This window comes from Crocodylus porosus, unplaced genomic scaffold, assembly GCF_001723895.1.
Source record: "Crocodylus porosus isolate Cpor-Errol unplaced genomic scaffold, CroPor_comp1, whole genome shotgun sequence".
Taxonomy (NCBI): domain Eukaryota; kingdom Metazoa; phylum Chordata; order Crocodylia; family Crocodylidae; genus Crocodylus; species Crocodylus porosus.
In genome coordinates, this window is record NW_017728909.1 from 59,682,291 (window position 1) to 59,693,408 (window position 11,118).

At 38.6% G+C, this 11,118-nt stretch overlaps 1 long non-coding RNA gene across 3 annotated transcripts in view; it reads right to left on the reverse strand.

Annotated features, from left to right (window-relative positions):
• Window positions 1-1,952: 1,952 nt before the first annotated feature.
• Window positions 1,953-11,118, reverse strand: part of LOC109308094 — a 16,827-nt gene continuing 7,661 nt past the window's right edge. Inside the window, exons 2-4 of one of the 3 annotated variants that reach the window (XR_002100464.1) lie at window positions 4,392-4,439; window positions 3,109-3,229; window positions 1,953-2,498 (exon numbers count right to left, since the gene is read on the reverse strand). This is a non-coding gene — a long non-coding RNA (uncharacterized LOC109308094). Of the gene's footprint in view, window positions 3,230-3,949; window positions 4,440-11,118 lie in introns of all 3 variants that reach the window. The other 2 variants (XR_002100463.1, XR_002100465.1) reach the window with 2 other exon arrangements.

Below are 11,118 nucleotides of genomic sequence, written 5' to 3' on the forward strand. Positions count from 1 at the left end.
AAAAATAAATACAAACATAATAATAATTCAATATAAAACAGTGGATGTCCAAAACCAAAAACTTGCTACCAAAATAAAAATGTTTAAAGCTTATCCTAAGTTTGAGCTCACTTATACTTATCTATAGGGAATAGAGAGGGAGAAAAAAAGTCAGAAATGGTTGAGGAAGGGGAGCCAATGCAATAAAAAAAGAAAAAAGAAAAAACTGGGGGGTTTGCTACAGTAGAAAAACTAAGATGTCCTGTGGTAGCCCCAGAAGGCATGAGTTTGAAGCATTTCTCTGAACTTGTGCTGAAGGCTCACCTACTCAATACTGTTCTAAATGAGCATCTCATCATTCAAGGGTGAAAGTCAAACTAAAAATGGGACGTGATGTTCTTTGATGTGCTATTGGCTACTGAAATTAGTGTCCCACAACTGGCATACCTCAAAAGTTGCTAGGCTCTGGTGTTCATTTTTTATTGACCACACCATTAATTTCTCTTCCTTACAGAATGAACCCTGCAAAACCCCAAATACTGACTCACCATTTGGATCAAAAGGGGTAGCATTACTATGCCTGAATTCAGAACTTATTTGTACTTCACAAGTACAGTAGAAATATCTTGGACACCTGAACACAAAACTGTGTTTCTTTTATCCACCGTTAGCCTTTCATATTTATTTTCCTTGCTGTGTAAGCACATGTAATTACTCAACACAATTTAAGGATCTGACCATGGAGTGCTTATGTGAGAAAAATTGTCATTGACTTCAATGTACATTGTACCTGTGAGGAGACTTCAGAGTGTAGTTATGCTGTTAGACTGTAGCTCTATCATTCCAAAGTGACAGGCTGTTTTGACATCTTTCCTAGCAAATACGAATGCCTTAAATATTTCACTCCTGCTAGCTAGCAAAGTCTCTGTAGTTTTAGATTATTTTCCCAAGTAAACTTGTAGAGTTAAACTGTACCCTTAGATGCCTGTGCTGCTCTTGTTGGCAATAAAGGCGCACACACATACATCTGAAGGCAAAATCTGGATGTTACTCAAGCCACGGTAAACTTTAACATTGAAAATGATCTAAGCGCATAAAAATGAAGACCAAGATATCAAGGTACTGTACATAAACACAAAATAAAAGAGTGCCTGATGAAATATAATGTGGAGCAAGGACTACAGAAGAAAGATGCAACGAGACATGCTAGAAAAGCAAACATCTGTTTTATATTAACAAAGGATGGCTGGATAAAATAAAAAAATACTCACCACATATTGGAGGATCGTGGCAAAAAAAAATTCTTTTGAAATTTGGAAAAGAATGAGGTAGAGAAATCTGAAAATTATAGGAGACTTTCATAAACATAAACTCTGAATCAAAATAAGCAGTTATGGAATACAACTATAATGGTGATTTTGCATTTAGAAGCATGTCAGCTACATAAAGATGAAATCCTTGGTAATTTTAGGGGAAAGAATAAATGAAAAGTCGGTTTAATGTATAAAGTCTTTTATGATTGAATAATTCCTGATAAGATGCAGACAAGCTGCAATAGATAGCATAACATTTTTATAAGATATGAAACTAAAGAAAAATACCTCATATCTATATTAAATCCCAAAGGGGACAGGACACACGTTCCTGACACCCATGTGAAATATTTAAGAATGTATATGTATGTTTGTAATGTTTGTGTGTAACACATAACAAAGACTGATGGATAGATGTATGTACATGTTCCCATACATAACAAAAATATTCAAAGATTGTATTTAAAATTCTTCTTTTATCCATTTTAATTTCTTAATAATGTATAATAAGGTTTTCAGGGGAAGAAAAGACTTAAATTGTGTCCTTTTTATCCCCCATTCTCTCAAAAACCAAAATACCATTTAAACCCCCCACACACACACAGATAACAATTAGAAGTGGAAAAAACCATGATTTCCTTCCCATATCTTTTTATTTTTCTCCTCATATTAAGTACTTCAGGCCCTTTACCAGCCCCCACTGTAGTCAGCGGGAATCTTTCCTTTCATTTCAGCGTGAGTTGGATGGAGCCCTAAATGACTTTCATGTACCACATCAGGGCTCTGGCTGTCCATCAAGATTTCTATTTTCTCTCTGCTAATATAACTCAGAATTGGTTCCCACTTTCCTCTAGCTTCCTCTTTATCCCACAGATAAGTTTATCCAGGATTTTTAATGTAAACTACAGAAGTGAGTTGCATAAACTCAGATACATTAAAATACCCCAATCTTTGTTAATGTGCAGTCCTTTTTATCTCTAATGTATGAATCCTGCCCAGGCTGGTTGTAAGGGACCCAGGGCTGTTGCTCAGACAGTTTTCCAGTTACTGCTTTAAAATCAGTTTATTCCAAGTACATGTTCCAGTGAATAACTGACCACTATCTCCAATACTAACCATGGAAGATTACACTGCTTTTGCCCAAACTTGAATTTGTTTGTGTGACCTCAGGTTCTTCTGGACAGCTTCACTATGCAGGCAGAAATCCTGGAAAGATGACAGACAAGGGACCTGTAGGAACTGTGGTTCCCACCTACAAAAAATGGTATTTTGGGGTCAACAGCAGGAAGTATTCCCTTACGCATTCTCTTGATAACTGAACTCATAGCTTCCTTCATGGTACCTATACCCTTTCCAAAGCCATCCATCTCCTCCTACTCTACATTCATCCTCCAGGAATGCATACCTCATCCAACATTTATAAAAAGAAAATGATTGCAGCCCCCATCAAGTTATTTACAAAGCTAAATATATCATAGGTTTACTGTGTATTTAGTGAAAGGAGCTGTAGTGAGTGGCTAGATCTTCAGTTCTGCCTTTCTGTCCAGTTCACTCCCTGCTCAAGTTCACCTAGCAAAGCTATTGTATAGGAGGTATGGCAGCAATGTCTGTGTGCGTAGTAGAAGAGGGAAATGTGCCTTTATTTTGCACCATGTTTCACAACCCCCAAAAAATCCTATCTAAAGGCGTGACTTCAGTGGAGCAAATCCTGAAATATCTACTCAGGCAGATCTCTCATTGACTTTATTGGGAGTTCTGATTCACTGAAAACTGAAGGCCAAGTTCTGTTCTGGGTAATACTAAGGTAAATACTCACAGCACAATTTTCTCCTGATAAAGAATTCAAGATCTGGCCTTGTATTTTCCTTTCTGTTTGGCTCCCTACCACAAAGTGCCATGGTTCATATGCTTTCTCCCAAATGCAGAAAAAAACCCAGCTTTTAAAAAGATCAGTATTACAAATTACATTATAGTTGTCTCCTGGTATCTCCCAATATTTACAAACTGCAAAACAAAAATAACCTTCTGATTTAATATAATCTAATGTACATGAAAATATCAAACTATTTTTTCATCTCTCAGTTAAAATGCTGTCTTAAAATGAAACTTAAAGATGACTCTGCATGAGCTTTTTTCTTGAATAAAACCAAACATTGTTTCTTGTCTGTAATAAATATAATACCTACTGCATGCAGCAAGCTATGCAGCAGATATATTTATTATATTTGTTAGGATGTTAAAAAGCCAGCAGCTATTTTTAATTTTGAAGGGTTATATTAACAATTGCTTTATGAGATACTTGCTTAAGAGTGCAGTTTATAAACATTAGAGACCATTTATTCTTTTAACAGTGTTATCCTCTTATCTGCCCTTTCCTAATGGAGTACTTTGTTTAACATGTAGCATTTGCATTAACTGCACTACAATAAAAGTATCCTTTCTATCAGGTTCATCTTTTTAGTAGGCAGTCATGTGTGCATGTATGTATGTTAGCAATTACTGATCCCTTTAGTATTAACCTAATCAGGCTTCAGTTTGAGATTATCTAATCACCACTTTTGGTTTATGCATTTAGTGAGACATACTACCCTTTGTACATTATATGGTTGTGTTAATATGCATAAGATTAAATGCAACAAAAGACAAGATGTACTTACAGTGTTTTGTTTTTGTACTTCTTTCCCTGACTGTTGTCCTAAATATATTTTCAGACTATGAAGCAAGAAATAATTACATTCAAATTATATCCATGCTCGAGACTAAATATGCATGTAAGCTATGTGTTATTTTAAAACTCCTTATTCTCTAATCTTTGTTCCAACTGCTAAAAATACTGTAAGAATGCTGCTGAAAACTATTTACAGGTTTCTGGAGGAAAGAAACCCAGTTAGGCCTGCAGAGGGATACACATGATAGTGTCTAAAGGCCCCAGTCAAAGAGTAGAAGAAATGAAATATTCTACTGTGGAAACAGAAACAAGGCCTGGACTGGATGCACTCAGAGCGAGAGCTAAAAACATATAAAAGAACATTTAACCCTATAATGAAGACTTATTATTTTTATGTACTGTGTCTGAGAAGAACTGCTTGTTATGTGTACTCATCTGGAGGCTCCCTGAAGGCATGTTGACATACATCAGCATGGTGGCTTTATCTGCAAGAGACAAAGAAAAGGAGGCTACACTGGTCATTAATGATATGATTTGTGATATTATGGTTATTATTAAACAGCAGACCTGTTTGAGTCGGAGACCATTATAAACTCCATGTGAACCCCAGGAGTGACCAACAGATCCTACAAAGTTTGAACAGTAGTTCTCAATTGGACTTGAGACTACCCTTGTTTGACTTAAATAACCCCTTGCTTGACTTAAGGCATCCCTCCACACATTTTTTGTGATTGAGCAACACCCCATCTCAAGAACTAATGTATTTATTATAGAGCTTACCTCATTGCAGAGAGGCTAGGCAGTAGGGGCAAGGTAGTGGCAGTGGGGGCAAGGTAGTGGATAAGCCTGTCATCATTTATCTCTTCACACCTACTCATCTCCTTACACTTTGAGGCACCGTTCAAAAGGTCTCACAACTCCCCACAGTGCCCTAGCGCCATGGGTGAGAATCAATGGTTTAGAAAATTCACTGGTGCAGGCAGAGTAAAAGCACCATCTGAAGAAGGAGGTCCATAAAAGAACCAAAGTATTTTCATTAGTTGAGGAATATGCAAAAGGGAATAAGGGGTAATTATTAATTAGAAGATAAGCAACTTTCTTGGAAAATTGCTCTCCAAGATAGAGAACTTATGATGTCATCTGTATCATGTCGTCTGTATCAAATGGCATCACATGCCCAATACTCTTCTCCAACAGTGGCAGTCAGAAAAAAGTAATATTTTATTACCCCCTAAGCAGGGTTCAAATTACAGGGTCAGGGGGAGGTTGGGAGGGTTGAGCTCCCCCCCACACCCACACCTCCCACACCTCCATAAGAAACAAGAGCCCCCCTGTAAGATTTGAAAGTCACAACCTGGGAGGGTCTACAATTTTATTAGGGCAGCCCAATATGTTTTGCATACCCCTCAAGAGTCAAAGCGTAATTTAAACCCTGCCCCTAAGTAGCATGTACTGTTGTTGATCAGTTCATTAGTCCTTATATACAAGATGCCTTAGGTACAAGTTTGTTAGGGAACGTGTGGTTTTCAGTGGTAGGAGTTTGAAATCTATATTACCAAATTCTACCCAGTTTGAAGATTTATCTTGGACTTCTTTCTATTCTATACCAGGTAAGTCTGTAGTACTGTACCTGGTGCAGTACACAAGATCATGGAACAAGTTGGGAGAGATAAATGTGTTACAAGTATTAGCTTATTTAGATGATCTAATTATACCTGGGAAATCAACTGATAAATGCCATTTCTGCAGATCAGCTAAGGACATGTATGCCCCTACCCAAGAAATTACAAAGAGCTCAATTCTTTCTAGGAATTAGTGAATATTATTATTATTAGCAGCAGCACCAACATGGATTCATGAAGAGTTACACATGGTGAAAAGCCACTGAATGACCTCACCAGGCCAGGAGGAAGAAAAGTAAAAAGTCCATAGAACCATGTGAACAAAAATATTAAGATCCCTTCAAATCCTTTGGGAATTGATAAGACAAAAAGGTATTGGAAGGCTGTTTGAGAAATCATGACCCAATTTTAGTCTCTGCTGAACTAAGCAAATCTTTTTGTCCTACATACAAATGCCAGTGTGGAAGGCCTCGGAGCAGTTTTATACCATGAAACTGAAGGAAAGCAAACTGGTGGTCTTTTACATCTAAGGGTCACAGCCCCAGTGCAATGCATAAGGATGCATAGTGATATCTTCTTTCCCATCCCCTGAAAGTGTTGCATTAGCACTGGAAAGCTACATTACATTAGATGATTCCCCATTGCTCAGGTTTAATGGTGTTCCTTGGCAAAAGACCTAATTGTACATAAATTATGTTTATGGTAAAGTACATCCTATAAAAAGAAGTGGGGAATTCCTGAAAAGATTATCCCATCCCTTCTGGGGGCTAAACTACAATTAAAAGTATGCAACAGAGGAACCAAACAAGGGAATGTAGCACCAAACACCACCAGACCCTCTATAAAATCAGCTAAACAAATTGCTGCTATTCAAAAAGCCAAAGCCTATGAGCACATTCATTTCAGATATTTGGGAGTGGAAGAACCCTGAAACTCTTGTGGACTTACTGTATTGGCCTTAGATGCCTGAGGACACTTGTAGGAAATATGAGATATGTTCAATATATTCATAACTTTATCTACTAGAACTGTGTATCTGGGAGATATCATCAACAGCAAACTTTCGGATCTTATTTACATCAATTTCCTGTCTGTAAACAGACCAGAAACATGTGGAAAACATTGTAGTTCCATCTGCCACTTTACCTATCATGTTCAGTCATTCCCAACCAGAGATTACTCTATGCCACAACATTTACTCAAGTATTGTAGAAAAAATACTTTTCAGTATATGGATTTCCAGCATGGTTACACTTAGACCAAAGAAGACATTTTGATGCTCCCCTTTTGATCTTCCCCCTTTAAAAGAAGTGCTTAGTACAGTCGGGCAAGTCAATCAGATGTTTTAATATGTTGTAGACTTTATGTCCAGAGCAGAAGTCAAACTGGAAGCAGTACATTGCATATGCGACCTAGAAGTTCCTGTCACTTCACCCAGAGTGTCTCTTGGGCTGCTACCCTTCCTGGACACTCTGTGTATCCCAGAGGAATTACTCTATGTCATATAAGGCACAAGCAGAGAAATCCTCAAAGAACAAAGCTAGAGAAGTTACATCATTTTTCTTGATGTCTAAGCAAGAAACCCAATTACCCAATTACTTATTCTTTGGCATGTTTTAAGTTGGAAACAGGCGTGAAACTCATCACTGCCTTGTTGCCATGTTAAGAGAGGAATGAAGAGTGGCTAGGACTCATAAGACCTCAGATAAAAATAAGTATATATATGATGTGCTTATTTCAGAAGCTCCTGTCAAAGAAAAGAGTTCTGTTATAAAACTTGGCTATTGCCAGCAAGAACAAAATAGGTGCTCACGATATTACCTGTCTATGACAAGATTATGAACTGTAACAGTCTATAAGGTAAGACTTGAAACTGGGCCCAGTTAAATAAAAAAAAGAATGTGTAAAACCTCCAGTTCATATCCATGAACTGAAGAACATGCTCCATGTACTTCAGGACCACAGTAGAAGAAGGATGCTATAAAGGGCAAAACCAAATGCTTACTGTAAGCTCCTTGGGGGGATTGATTATTGGCTCCTATGGGCAGCCTGGACAATGAATTCAAACAAGAGGATGATAGCACAGTATAACCTGAAACAATATTGTTGTCTCTAGCTTGAGGTGACCTGACCAATCTCAGTCATTTACATCTAAGAGAAATAATGTAAGTCCACTGCTTTTGGCTTCAGATCTCGAAGTAGAAGTATTTATGTATTATGATCTCTTGCTATAATCCCTGCCAAATCAGCCATGAATAGAGCCAGACAATGCAGATGAAATGCGGACTTCACTAGAAAAGACAAAAAAGAGAGCTCCACAGCAAGGGTGAAAATAAAGGCCAGCAGTACAGACGGATGGTAGTCACTGAGGCACATCACCTTAATAAAACAAAATCACTTTGCTCAATTAGTTGGTTGCATCTCCTGGAGGGTCCAGAGGACCAATTCCCTTAAGAATGGAGCCAAACTTACAAGAAGACTGTTGAACCATTCCTATTCACCAGCCTAAACTCTAAATGATGCTTAGTGGATGGTTAAAATAATGCAATCAATTTACACGTAGCACATGCTCACTGGCAAATATGAAATTAGATGGACTTCTACCAAGATTACTAGGAAAAATGGATAATTTAATCCCTAGAATTTCTTGTATGGGCTCCAGACACTTAGCTATTTGTGAAGATAGATGATGGATTCATTGAACAATACTGTCCAGAAAGGGTACAATAATGAGATGATTTCTTTGACTTGAACCTAGCCTTAACTGATTAAAATGTGGGTAAGGAATTATTGTGTCTCTCCCAGTACCATGCTGCAAAAATGAAACCTAACAGTATCTTCCTTTCAGTAGGAGAGAGCTCCCTGGTTTATAGTTTAAACCTAATCAGTACTTCAATATTTTTAGTTAGTGACATGACCTCAAGTCCCCATTTATGCAAAAAGCTTATAGCATCAAACAACATTTAGTCCTGTCAGAGCTGTATTCCCAAGGCAAAGTTTGTCAAATAATAATTTTATTGCCAAACATTAGTCTCACCATTAAAAATTCTTCTACAGAATGAAATGGGTCACCCCTTTATGTAAAACTATCATTTCTTTATTTCAGCATGTATATGCCAGATTTTGTAAGATTTTTAAAATTATCATGCCATCATAAGGGTCATGAGGATGCCACCTTCCTGTGATACAATTTAGAAATCCTCATATTAGATAGATAAATTAGGTAGATAATTGGTTTGTAACAGAGATAAGATCCAAGAGAGCTTGGAATCCTAAAATGTATATTCTATCTCTATGAATAGAGATGTTAATAACCTCTGTTTTATTTCTATGCAAAATGAGGCTAGGATACCTTTGCCTAGGAGATGTAATTGTCTTTTGCAAAAGAGAAAAATGTATAAATTCTAAAGCAAATGTAATATCTTTTGACATAGTTTTAGACCTCCCACACAGTAAGCTATGGGAGCCAATAATCTAAAACCAAGAAATGTTTAAATCACTGAACAAAGCTTTTGCCTTTTTATACATCTTGTATTGTGTAATAGAAACAATATGAGCTGGTTGTGGACTATCTAGATTTCTTTAGCCAAGTCTTTGTCCATTCTATGACGCAGTTATTATTTTTGCTGATATAAAATCCATTTTAAGTAAAAAGATATAATCTAACATAGTCTGCCAACAGACCACCAATATAGTAATGAAAAGAATGTGGTCTATTTTTAGTACCACGTAACCTTTTAGTACCTGATATTAGGTCCAAAATTGCACTGAAGCAAAGAACTGATAGAGTGATACCAGGGCAAGAAAACATTTTGCTGGAACCTGTTTCCTTGTCTGCAAATCAGAATCACAGTTGAACCCAATCCTGCAAATGTTTAATATAAAGCATACCATTTATTACTGCCATATTGGTCCCATCAACCTCAAAATACAAAGCCCTATGCTCAGCCATAAATTTTGCTGGATCAGGTTCTATGGAAGCTTATAGATCCAGGTCTATGGAAGCACCACTCGTTGTTGGACCCTGCAACGGGTGATCTCAGTGGCTCTGGAAATGAATTTGAGTCCATAACTCAGGCTGTAGACATACTGGATGGGATAAATGTGGAATTAGTTCCTGATTCAAAGCCCATTCCAATCAATAGAATGTATCCATTGTATAGTGATAAAAGTTATAATTTAGAGATACTTCCTAACTTGAAAGCATTGGGAATTAGGAAATGGCCCTCAGTTTGGAAATAGCTGTGAGTTCATTAGAGTGTGGGTTGGTAGCATCCGGCCCACAGGCCCAACCTACAGAGGCACTGCATCCAGCCCACAACACTTTACTTGTGCCCATGCCAGGCCTGGGCAAAGGAACTGTGCCAGGGCTGAGCAGCTTCCAGCTGCACCCATGTTACTACCAACACTCATCCGATGTGGGCCAGATGGTTTCAGTGGTGCACCAGTGGTAGGGACTTTTGTCTATACACACACTGGGGCCAGGCAATTAGGGGATGCAACCGTGCCACTACCACATCTCCCAGGCCCCCACTCACTGGCTGTAGCACAAGTGCAACTTCCAGCCCATGGGGAGCTGGGCTGCAACCAAATATCTCCAAACTGCATCCTTGCTGCCATCACTTCTCCTGTCACCTCCATCTGTGGCATGAGCACAGCTTCTACCTAGCGGGGAGTTGCGCTGGGCTCAGACAGCTTCCAACTCTGCCTGCACAGAAGCCAGGGTGGGGAGAGGGAAAGCAGGGCGAAACAACAGCAGTGCAGATACTGCACAGCTGAACAGCACAGCTCCCCACTGGTTAGAAGCTACACTCGGGCCACTGCCAGCGAAGAGGGGATTTAGGGAAGCAGCAGCAGAATGGGTACAGCTCCCAGTTGCCCTAGCCACAATGTGGGTTCAGGGAAAGCCCCCCACCACTGACATGCCGCTGAAGCCACCTGTCCCACATTTGACCAGAGAGAGATGAGTTGTTCTAGCCAGCGGCTCATGAAAGGTAGCAGGCCCCTGACTTAAAGAAACTAAAGGACTACAGAGACTTAGCTACTACTCCACAATAAAACTTGTTAGTTCTTCTCATTAATTGTATTCCTGCATTTATTGAACACATTGAATTAAAATCAGCTTTTGATGAGATTCCCAGACATGAAAGAAATGCAATAGAAAAGATCAGTAAACAATAAATATTTATCTAGTTGCACTTTTTTGATAAAATATCAATCGATTCTGGCTGACAAATATGTTCACCCATCTAAGTTCTAGGAATGCAATATACCTTCTCACAGCTAAATTCTGATACTCCTACTCTGAGGGTGCATCTACATGATTTCACAGATTTCATAGACATTAGGGCTGGAAGGGACCTCGGAAGATCATTGAGTCCAGTCCCCGTCCAAAGGGCAGGAAGTCAGCTGAGATCATAAGATCCCAGCAAGATAAGCATCCAATTTGCTCCTGAATGTAGGTGCTTGAACCACCTCCGATGGCAGGCTGTTCCAGACCTTGGGGGCTCGGACAGTAAAGAAATTCTTCCTTATG